The 12152-nt window shown below is 36.5% G+C and overlaps 1 long non-coding RNA gene across 1 annotated transcript in view; it reads right to left on the minus strand.

Moving 5' to 3' along the window:
• Nucleotides 1-9638, minus strand: part of LOC147344297 (uncharacterized) — a 152784-nt gene extending 143146 nt beyond the window's left edge. Inside the window, exon 1 of the long non-coding RNA XR_015155389.1 lies at nucleotides 9448-9638. This is a non-coding gene — a long non-coding RNA (uncharacterized LOC147344297). The remainder of the gene's footprint in view (nucleotides 1-9447) is intronic.
• Nucleotides 9639-12152: the final 2514 nt, after the last annotated feature.

A 12152-nucleotide genomic window follows, 5' to 3' on the forward strand; every position in this document is an offset into this window, starting at 1 on the left:
GGAAAAATAAAGCCTTCAATTCATGTATGGGACTCCCAATCACAGGTAACTTGTCAAATAAGCAATTAAGAAGATTGGCAAAATACTTTAAAAGAATTGGAATAATATCTGGAAATAGATAAAGGAGTTATCACACGGTTTTAGGTAGACTCTCTCAAGCAAATGGAAGACATTCCTATGGAACTGTTTCACTTCACTGAACCTGAACCACACATATTGAATGTGTTACCCAATACTGTGCTGATTATTTTGTATCAGAGGATACACATCTTGTTAAAATGTAATTAAAGGGGAGTTTTTTGAGGTTGCAGGCAAGTGACCATTAAGCTCTTGGAGCTAGGTAGTACAGAATCATCTCCTTTCCACAAGGAGTGTTGGGCATGGGGAACAGTCCATCAACATAATGACATCTTAGTCTTGAGTTCTCCTGGCTCACTGCTCTCAAAGCCTAATTGGAGGCCTGGGGCTGCTACTGGAGAACAATTGTCTCTGCCTGGTAGCACAAAGTAGGAAACACATGGATTCTCCTGAAGGCAATTGAAAGGACTATGTCCTTAAGTGGACTCCAGTATGTATGGAAGTTCACTGTCCTCAGCTGGTGTATCTTGTCTTCTTTTGGGCTGAGCTGTGTATTAGAGCCTGGAGGATTGTTATCAATACTTTCCTACTTGCAAAGTAGAAATAATAAAGACTTCTTTGACAAGGATCCTACCAGGCTCCAGATTTCTAACACCTGGATTTATACACTTATAAATATTTGTTTAATATCTGGCTTCCATTAGACAGGAAATCAGACTACACTTGCTTCATTCATTGCTAAATCCTAGTCCTGAGTAGTATTTGGCATTCAACAGGGACTCGATACATATTTGCAAAAGTCAACACTATTAGCTAATGCATAATGTGAGTAAAGCAGAAAGAAACGCAAATAAAATTAAAAGTTGATTGACCTTGACACTGGATTTTAAATAGAGTCCAAATGTTGACCAAAGAGAATATCGGAAAATCTGAATTTTCATCCTAGCCTTGACACTGACCAGAGTTACAACTTTAGTTAATTATTACATTTCTCTGACCCTCAAATTTCTTACTATAAATATTATACAGAGTAGGTGATTACTGAAATCCTTTATAGAACTAACCTCATAGACCCAAGGATGATGCCTCCCCAAACTATTACATTTCATTGATCAAAATTCTGATGCACAATGGTTGCTCTAGAGTTACAGAATATGCTTATAAATCCTGACACTTGACTATTCATTACCTCCCTCCTTCCCTTATTTCCGTTCTTTCGTGTATTTATAGTTATTAAATGCTTGCTCTGTATGCTGCATTGCAGGCATATTCTTTACCATCTGAATCACCAAGAAAGCCCTATGTACTTGTCCTAAGGAAGATTTAAAATAGATTATATACCTGTCTAGAACTAGGCATGCATATTTTGACTGAAGTCTCTATCTTTGATAAGATTCAAATTCTATCCATGTGTTCATTTCATTAAGTGGTTTAAAAAGCTATTTTCTGACCTTGATGCATTATGGAAATGACAGAGACTAATTTGCCTTGAAGAGTAATCTTCTGGAAATCAGAACTTTGATCTCAATGATGTTGCCAAACACACACTGGAGAAAGAACTCCATATACCCCTTTAACTAAGACTTTTGCGCTTCGTTTGTGCTTGAGTTTACTTTCCTGACAAATTTCTTAGCCTTCAACTATAAGTCAATATTTTCTATAGCAGACTGACTTCCATGATGTAAAATAATATCCAACCACATATTACTGCTCCCCCCTCACTATTTGTAGATATCATAGCCTATTCTCTGGTTTTCAGTCATTAACACAACAGTGATCAAATAGAAAGGCCTCAGGCAGAGACCTGACAAGAGCAAGGAAACAGATGATTGTTGGAACTCATTTGAGATATAATAGTATTCCAGCATACTGTACATTTTTGACCTTAAGCAAGGGAAAGCTGATGACTTTAATAGAGTTCTCTTTGTAAACCTTTTTCTTTTTGCTTCAAAAATGATGACTTTTTTAGCCCTTCCTTTCCTACAATTGCTTTCAAAAGCATATTTCTAAGTTTCCAAGCCAGAGTTCACCTCAATAATGCCTCGGTTAATTGTACAGGTACTCACACTTGATGGGAAGCCAAAGGCTCTCTTTGACAGGATAAAATATAGCCCTGGAACGCCTGTCCTCGCTTTCTTCCACAGAAAGCACTCTACAAAGATGATGAAGTGCTTCTAAGGTTCCAATTCCTTCAAAAGTAACCCAATAATTATATCTTACACTATCTCACCAAGAATTGAGACATTTCTGTTAATATATATCTGGATTCAAACACCAAGGCTCAGTTTCCCTTTCTTTCAACATGATTGATAATAGCATCATTGAGATAATAGAGATCCTGAGATCCTAGTATGTAACATGTACTTTGTAAACAATAGTGATGGATATGTACTTGTTGAATCTGCTACTCTTGAGGGGGCAAGGAAACCTTCGGTTTTTGGCTGAAGGCAGTAACCAGATCAATCACAGAGGAAATTCTGCAGTTTGAGATATGATAGGGGCTGCTATCTTGGGTACCCTCCCTAACTTCCTTGTCAGCCTGATTTCTTATATTCCAAGCATCTCTTAACTTCTTAAAACTCCTGCATGTACTTTCACACTCCCTTCCTCCATAATGATTATTACTCAGTGCACTCTGTCCCTCTTTCTCAGTATCTCTCGTCTATTCTAATCTCCAGCAAGGTAAAATATGAAATATGGCTTTCTCCCTCATGAACCAGGGTAGAAATAGAAGTCCAGCTACATAACTCTAAAAGAACCCTAGATGTCATCTGTTACTCAAAGGGCTTAGCTATTAGAAATTCTTCCCTAGGAAAGCCTTTCTGGCAGTGTTTTAGATGGAGAAAAAAAAAAAAAAAAAAGGAATATGGACATCCAGGTGCTAAATCAACATGTCAATCCTAACCTTTGGGGATCCCAGACTTCAAAGGTCTCTCTGCCTTCAAAGGTGATGTAAACATTTTTTATAAATTGAAGCCTCAAGGAAGGGAGGAAGGTGTGTGGATAGTGAAGGGCACGAGGTCAAAGGCATTCAGTCAGCTCTCCATCCTCTCCTTCAAGCTAGCATACATAATTATGCAAGTTTAAAATACTGATTAGACTGTGGTTTTGGTTATTTATTCATAAGCTTTTTAGCAAATTAAATTTACATGACAGATTTTTTTTTAATGCATTATTGCTAGAAGTCTTCCAGGAAGTTTGGGGGAAAAGCTAGACAGTCAAACAAAGTATCCCAGCATAGCCTTCTTGTTTTTGCCTGAAGACATTATGTGATTTTCTACCAATCCTCAAAGCACATTCAGGATGACAACACAGATGAAAGACTCTCACCTCAAGTAACTTCACTTGCCAAAACTGCCCCCCAGAATAACAGAAACACCGAAGTCTTTTCCTGTTATGTGAGGCACAAAATCAAAACTCCGAAGTCAACATTTACTTATTATTTTACTCCTATGATCTACCAGGTTTTAGGAGGGAGCCCCATATTCAGTATTACATCCACCTCAATGTACCACACGCTGATACAATACAAAGTAGAAACTTCTAAGGGTAGGGGAATTGATTTCCCACAGCAGGAATAATGATTACTTCTTAAATGCTTCATAAGTAAAACTGTGTTAATGACTTTATCTGACTACCTGGTTTATTTTATTTTTTTTATTAGAGATGATGTGAGTCTCCACCTTTTCAAACATTTAATGGTTCCCTGTTACCTGATTCTAAGCAAAAGCCATTCTTGACCAGATGCCAATTTACCTTCCCAAATTTAGTTCTCCTGCTCCTCAGTAAGTATTCTATGTCCCAGTTAAACAAGACTTCTACCTGTGTGGGAAGTTTTCTGACCCCTCCACCTTTTTTTTTTTTTTTCCAGATTTTCCTATCCAAGGATGACATTTAAAGAGGATATCCCAACTACTAGTGACCATCTCAAATACTTCCTTTTCCACCAATGCTTTCTGCCTAAATCTTTCACAAACATATGAAATTTTTCCTTCTTTTGTACTTCCATAACATTATCACTCTGTATATTTTGAGAAAACTATTTTCTCCTAAAATTTATTATTAGGAGAAAAGGCAAATGGTTGTCTGAGAAAGCCTTACAAATAGCTGAAAAAAAGAAGAGAAATGAAGGCAAAGGAAAAAAGGAAAGATATATCCATCTGAATGCAGAGTAAAAAAGAATAGCAAGAAGAGATATGAAAGCCTTTCTAAGTGATCAGTCCAAAAAAAAAAAAAATAGAGGAAAACAATAGAATGGGAAAGACTAGAGATCTCTTCAAGAAAATTAGAGATACCAAGGGAACATTTCATGCAAAGATGGGCTTGATAAAGGACAGAAATGGCGTGGACCTAACAGAAGCAGAAGATATCAAGAAGAGGTGGCAAGAATACACAGAAGGACTATACATAAAAGATCTTCATGACCCAGATAACCACAATGGTGTGATCACTCACCTAGAGCCAGACATTCTGGAATGTGAAGTCAAGTGGGCCTTAGAAAGCATCACTACGAACAAAGCTAGTGGAGGTGATAGAATTCCAGTTGAGCTATTCCAAATCCTGAAAGATGATGATGTGAAATCAAATGGGTCTTAGGAAGCATCATTAGGAACAAAGCTAGTAGAGGTGATGGAATTCCAGGTGAGCTATTCTGAATCTTAAAAGATGATGGATGCTGTTAAAGTGCTGCCCTAGATATAGCCGCAAATTTGGAAAACTGAGCAGTGGCCACAGGACTGGAAAACATTAGTTTTCATTCCAATCCCAAGAAAGGCAATGCCAAAGAATGCTCAAACTACCGCACAATTGCACTTATCTCACACACTAGCAAAGGAATGCTCAAAATTCTCCAAGCAAGGCTTCAGCAATACATGAATCAAAACATATAGATGTTAAAGCTGGATTTAGAAAAAGCAGAAGAACCAGAGATCAAATTGGCAACATCCACTGGATCATAGAAAAAGCAAGAAAGTTTCAGAAAATCGTCTACTTCTTTATTGACTATGCCAAAGCCTTTGACTGTGTGGATCACAGCAAACTGTGGAAAATTCTTCAAGACATGGAAGTACCAGACCACCTGATCTGCCTCCTGAGAAATCTGTATGCAAGTCAAGAAGCAACAGTTAGAACCAGACATGGAACAATGGGCTGTCTCCAAATTGGGAAAGTAGTACATCAAGTCTGTATATTGTTACCCTGCTTATTTAACGTATATGCAGAATACATCATGTGAAATGTTGGGCTGGATGAAGCACAAGCTGAAATAAAGATTGCAGGTAGAAATATCAATAATCTCAGATATGCAGATGACACCATCCTTATGGAAGAAAATGAAGAGGAACTAAAGAGACTCTTGATGAAAGTGAAAGAGGAAAGTGAAAAAGTTTGGTTAAAACTCAACATGCAAAAAACTAAGATCATGGCATCCGGTCCCATTACTTCATGGCAAATAGATGGGGAAACAATGGAAACAGTGACAGACTATACATCTTGGGCTCCAAAATCACTGCAGATGGTGACTGTAGCCATGAAATTAAAAGATGGTTACTCCTTGAAAGAATAGCCACAACCAACCTAGACAGCATATTAAAAAGCAGAGACATTGCCAACAAAGGTCCATCTAGTCAAGGCTATGGTTTTTGCAGTAGTTATGTATGGATGTCGATAAAGGACAGAAATGGTATGGACCTAAAAGAAGCAGAAGATATTAAGAAGAGGTGGCAAGAATACACAGAAGAACTGTACAAAAAAGATCTTCATGACCAAGATTATCACAATGGTGTGATCACTGACCTAGAGCCAGACATCCTGGAATGTGAAGTCAAGTGGGCCTTAGAAAGCATCACTACAGACAAAGCTAGTGGAGCTGATGGAATTCCAGTTGAGCTATTCCAAATCGAGAAAGATGATGCTGTGAAAGTGCTGCACTGAATATGCCAGCAAATTTGGAAAACTCAGCAGTGGCCACAGGACTGGAAAAGGTCAGTTTTCATTCCAATCCCAAAGAAAGGCAATGCCAAAGAATGCTCAGACTACCGCACAATTGCACTCATCTCACACGCTAGTAAAGTAATGCTCAAAATTCTCCAAGCCAGGCTTCAGCAATATGTGAACTTCCTGATGTTCAAGCTGAGGGGCATAGACTTGGATTACTGTGATATTGAATGGTTTTCCTTGGAAACGAACAGAGATCATTCTGTCATTTTTGAGACTGCATCCAGTACTGCTTTACAGACTCTTTTGTTGACCATGATGGCTACTCATCATGAAAAATTACAAACCAGAATCTCTTAAGCATATATGCCAAAATCTCAACAAAAGACTGTCAAATTGCATCTAATAGTGTATTAAAATAATTATGCATTATGATCAATTGTGCTTTATTCCAGTTATACAAGACTTATTCAAACTTCAAACACAATTTAGTCATCACTTCAACTGGCTGAAGAAGAAAAATATAATGATATTATGTGATGCAGAAAACTGTTTGACAAAGTTTATCCATTTACGATAAAAATACTAAACAAGGTAGCAATAGAGGGAAATTTCCTCAGTTTGTAAGTAACATTTATAGAAACATTCAGCTAATACTGTACTTAATGATTACAAACTGCATGCTTGGCTGGGGACAAGGTAAGGATGTACTCTTCTTTGCCTGTGATGAACATTGTAGGTGGAAGACCTAACTAATTCATGAGACAAGAAAAGGAAATAAACAATATGCAAATTCCACATGAGAAAATCCAGCTGGTCTTGTCTGCAGATGATATGACTATCTATCTTGAAAATCCCTGAGAATCAAGGAATAGTTCCTGCAACTAATGAAAGTTTATAGCAAGGCTACAGGACAGATGATTACTATTAAAAAGTCTATTGCTTTTAAATCAGCAAAAACTTGACTCAGATGGTAAAGCGTCTGTCTACAATGTGAGAGACTTGGGTTCAATCCTGGGTTGGGAAGATCCCCTGGAGAAGGAAATGGCAACTCACTCCAGTACTCTTGCCTTGAAAATCCCATGGACGGAGGAGCCTGGTGCAGGCTACTATCCATGGGGTCGCAAAGACTCGGGCACGACTGAGTGACTTCACTTTCACTTTAATTGTAACTTGAAATTAAAACACACAATATCATTTATATTAGCATCCAAAGTGAAATATTTAGTATAAATTTAACACACTATTTTTAGGATCAGTATTTATGAAGCCATAAAACTCTGGTAAAGAAATCAAATAAGAGCTAAATAAGTGGAGACATATTCTATAGTCATTAAATTGTAACACTCAATGTTGTTAAAATTTCAATTATCCCCATCTTGGTCTATGGCTTCAATTCAATCACAATCAACATCCCATCAAGCTCTTTTGTAGATGTCAACAAACTGTTATTAAAATCTGGACAGAAAGGCATAAAACGAAGCAAACTAACAAACAAAACACCTAGAAGAATAATAACAAGGATGGAGGACAAACTACTCAATTTCAAGACTTACTATAAATCTAAGGTGATCATAGAGTCCGGTATTGTTGAAACAATAAACACAAACAGAATAGACAGTCTAGAAATGGATATACAAACATCCTCAAATGAAAGACCCTTCCTTCAGCAGAATAAAAAATGATGATTGAGGGAGACTGAATTAAGACGGTATATTGAGCTGATATATCCTTCTCATCCATGAAAGTACAAAAATTTATTCAATTATAGAAAACATGCTAGACAATGAAAATCATAGCTGCCAAAAGACACAAAAAATTAAAGTGAATCTGAAAGGAAGACAGCATAAGAAATGAGATCTACAGAAAAACAACTAAAGAAATTATGCAAGAGACCACGCTGAAAATGATTTTTAAATCAAAACAAGTAAGCAAACAAACAAAAAGCACTAAGAATTACCAAGGAATCAGGAAAATACAAATCATGAAATGGAAACATCAAACTCAAGCAAAAAATAAATTTCCCTAAAAAGACTTGATAGAATTGAAATGGGACATAGAATAAAAAATATAATACTCTTACAACTAGTTCAAAGACAGTGACTGTGTATAGTAAGATAAGATACCTTGGGATTTACATTTCTAATTTTCATAAGTAATATGAAAGAATACTAGAATTTAAAACAAACAAAAACAAAGATAGGAAACTATCTACTCCCAAGTTAAGGGTGGTGAATATTCACAAGATGGGTGAAAGATCATGCTCAAATTCTAAATGGACCATAGCTTGACTTTAAATTTGCCCAATAACCAAAAATAGAGAAAATATTGTTAGCTTGTGAATTATAAAGTTCACAAGATTTAAAGTTGAACATGTAAGAGATTTAGAAGTAGGTCTCAGAATGAAAGTTCCAGGAAAATTTCCCAATGAGTTTTTACAAAGGGGATGTATTCATCACCATTTCTTAAATTAATGTAATAAATCTATCAATAGAAAAGTTTGTTATGTTCCTCAGTGGCAGGAATTATAATAACTTTTGAAAATGCTTTATATTTTTTCTTTAATTTTCAGGAAGACTAATGAATTTTAGTTTCAATGGCTGGGTTAGAGGGAGATTCCAGTGGTTTTTACAGAAACACAGGATAAAATATTACTTAATGTAGCACTTCACAGGTAAGTAAAACTTTTTGGTTCTTCAGTACCTGGAGCCATATTAGGAGGAGACCAAAGGTTCTGTCTTTATCAAAGAGGATTATTTTTTATTATTTGTCTTCATCAGAAGGAGAGAAACCTGGGAAGGGGTGATGGGTTTGACCGGAAACAGTTTTGAAATTAAGAGCATTCATAAAATATAACCACTGATTATTATGTCTAGTTTGAATTATGGCTGTGCATATTTGATTACTGAATTCTACATAATAGTATAGAAATGAGGTGTAATTACATTTTCTTCAAAATACTATTACAAGATAGAAGAACATTGTTTAATTTTATTATGTGTTCCTTTTGTATTATATTTCTAGCAAATCAAGATTTGATTAATTATTTAGTAAGAGCTGGCAAACCAATCCAGCAATCTCTGCACATAAAGTAATTCTAGTTCCAATAAATGTATTTTTGACAAATGACTTCTGTTCACATTATTTATATCAACATATGAAATGGGCCTACAACAGCAGGGTAGTGGGCTTCTTTTTATTTTGTCCTGTCTTCGTAGACAAAGAGGAGAAAAGCAAAAAATAAAACATATCTAAGAAAAGGTTGAAAAAATATTATGTTTGTGTTTAGTTGACAGCATATAGATCAAACAACAGAAGCAATAAAGGCACACAATCTCTACTTTTACCTTCAATCATGGAAATTCTTTATGTCTACTAAAGGAAAAAAAGCACCGCTAGTGTGGAGTATATTAAACTGTAAACCACAAAGCTTACCTCATGTTGTAAACTTAGTGCCAAGCAGTTCCAGGCAGTTCAGGCTTAAAGGCCACAACACTGGGATGGATTAACTAGGAGCAGTTTGGATGCAAAGTGCTACAGCTGAAAAGTGGATCGACTTACTTTCTTGACCACCATTTTCAGATTCGGAGTAATCAAATTCTGGAGGTTCACATGCTTTGAAATCCTTCATCAGCTGATAGTTCTCTGTAGGGTGGGAAAAGTGCGTGATTGATTGAAAGCATCTGTTAAAAAGTTCATTGATATATAATGTGACAACAGTTTCAGTCCAGCCCAGGAAGTAACTTATGAGAGTTTGTCACTGTAGAAACCCAGAAATCCACATGGAGGCAAATGCTGTACGACAATGCAATAAATTAAAAGAGCAGGCTATATATTCTCATTCACTCAGCCAATTAAGGATACGCTGAACACATTATTAATGACAGGTATTCTATCAGACACAGGATTGGAATAGTTTCTGCCCTTGTGGAATACACAATACATGGGAAAATAGCCTAGGATAATGATCACACAAATCAATGAAAATTGAGCTCACAAAGAAAGGTTAAAATAGAATAATGTACCTCCTGATGAAAGCACATGAGACCACCTGGGTCACGGTTTTTCCAAAATATCAAAACCAAAGAGAAAGGAATATATTAGATGTCATTATAGGGTGCAGTGAAAGAATTGGAGAAATTAACATGGCAAATAACTCATGATTCTTCAAAAAATAAACGGCAAAACCAACAACAAAATAAAAGAATCATGTATAAAAACATATTTTAAAAAGACGCCAATCCACTGTAAATTGTTCTTGTTTTCTGGTTCATGCTTAGAATCCTGATTCAAATAACTGGGATGAGAGAGAAAAAGGGGGGTCAGAGACAAAGAAATAATGACTAGGTATTTTATAATACTGTGAAAATATTGAAAATACTGTAGATTTTTATATGTGATCAATGGCGTAAGATAAGGAACTTTCAATATACATATTGCAATGTTTATAGAATTTATGTCAAAATAGTAAAGGTGAGGAAAGGGGATATTAGGTATCAGTTCAGTTCAGTCGCTCAGCTGTGTCCGACTGTTTGCGACCCCAAGAATCGCAGCACGCCAGGGCTCCCTGTCCATCACCAAACCCATGTCCATTGAGTCGGTAATGCCATCCAACCATCTCTTCCTCTGTCATCCCCTTCTCCTCCTGCCCTCAATCTTTCCCAGCATCAAGGTCTTTTCCAATGAGTCATCTCTTCACATCAGGTGGCCAAAGTATTGGAGTTTCAGCTTCAACATCAGTCCTTCCAGTGAACACCCAGGACTGATCTCCTTTAGGATGGACTGGTTGGATCTCCTTGCAGTCCAAGGGACTCTCAAGAGTCTTCTCCAACACCACAGTTCAAAAGCATTAATTCTTCAGTGCTCAACTTTCTTTATAGTCTAATTCTCACATCCATACATGACCACTGGAAAAACCATAGCCTTGACTAGACAGACTTTTGTTGGCAAAGTAATGTCTCTGCTTTTTAATATGCTGTCTGGGTTGGTCATAACTTTCCTTCCAAGGAGTAAGCATCTTTTAATTTCATGGCTGCAGTCACCATCTGCAGTGATTTTGGAGCCCAGAAAAATAGTCAGCCACTGTTTCCACTGTTTCCCCATCTATTTCCCATGAAGTGATGGGACGGGATGCCACAATCTTAGTTCTCTGAATGTTGAACTTCAAGCCAACTTTTTTCACTCTCCTCTTTCACTTTCATCAAGAGGTTCTTTAGTTCTTCATCACTTTCTGCCGTAAGGGTGGTGTCATCTGCATATCTGAGGTTATTGATATTTCTCCCAGCAATCTTGATTCCAGCTTGTGCTTCATCCAGCCCAGTGTTTCTCATGATATACTCTGCATATAAGTTAAATAAGCAGGATGACAATATACAGCCTCGATGTACTCATTTTTCTATTTGGAACCAGTTTTGTTCCATGTCCAGTTCTAACTGTTGCTTCCTGACCTGCATACAAATTTCTCAAAAGGCAGATCAGGTGGTCTGGTATTGCCATCTCTTTCAGAATTTTCCACAGTTTACTGTGATCCACACAGTCAAAGGCTTTGGCATAGTAGATGAAACAAAATTGGCCATTTTTGAATCTGGATGAGTGTATGGTGGCTTATCATATTATTTTCTCTTTTGTTTATGTTGGACATTTTCTCTATAAAAAGAAACCCTTTCTCAATAGTGTCATAGAGGAGTAAAGGGGAGTATAACATGTATGAGAGAGAAATATCAACCTTAGGATGCAGACTCATGAAAGGCTCTTCCAAGAATGTGACACTTACTTTAGAACTAAAAAATAGGTGTGAGCTATCCTCTTGATATAAAGTAGAGAAAAGTGTTTAATTCAGGGTAATAACATATATGAAAATCTTTGAAATGGAGATTACTGAAGTGGATTATCAATAGCAAAAAACTCCCCAAACACTCAAACTGAAGCTGAATAAAGCAGGGTAAAGCAAAAAGTGCTGCTAATCAGCCTGCTGAATCACACAGAGATTTAATGCCTTTTTAAATATTATATACATATTATAATGAAAAACTGGGAGCTATAAATAAATTGGCTCAAGTAAAAACATTACTTATAAGACACTAAAGTACTATAGACTGAATATTTGTGTCCCCTTCCAAAATTCACATATTGAAATATAA

This window comes from Bos grunniens, chromosome 26 (genome assembly GCF_055505025.1).
Source record: "Bos grunniens cultivar Pamir isolate PY7600 chromosome 26, Bosgru_T2T1.0, whole genome shotgun sequence".
Lineage (NCBI taxonomy): Eukaryota > Metazoa > Chordata > Mammalia > Artiodactyla > Bovidae > Bos > Bos grunniens.